Source organism: Arachis duranensis, chromosome 6 (genome assembly GCF_000817695.3).
Source record: "Arachis duranensis cultivar V14167 chromosome 6, aradu.V14167.gnm2.J7QH, whole genome shotgun sequence".
Classification (NCBI taxonomy): domain Eukaryota; kingdom Viridiplantae; phylum Streptophyta; class Magnoliopsida; order Fabales; family Fabaceae; genus Arachis; species Arachis duranensis.
In genome coordinates this window covers 59,423,115-59,423,377 of record NC_029777.3, presented here as the reverse complement: position 1 = coordinate 59,423,377, position 263 = coordinate 59,423,115, and positions in this window count along the sequence as shown.

Sequence of the window (263 nt, the reverse complement as noted above, 5' to 3'; positions counted from 1 at the left end):
TATTTTATGTCTTTTGTAGGTTGATGATCATGAGAAGTCACAAAATCAATGAAAAAAGCAAAAACAGAATGAAAAACAAAAGGAAAAACAGCACACCCTGGAGGAAGAACCCACTGGCGTTTAAACGCCAGTGAGGCTAGCTGTTGGGCGTTTAACGCCCAGTCTGGCACCATTCTGGGCGTTTAACGCCAGAAAGGGGCACCAGACTGGCGTTAAACGCCAGAAAAGGGCAAGAAGCTGGCGTTAAACGCCAGAAATGGGAT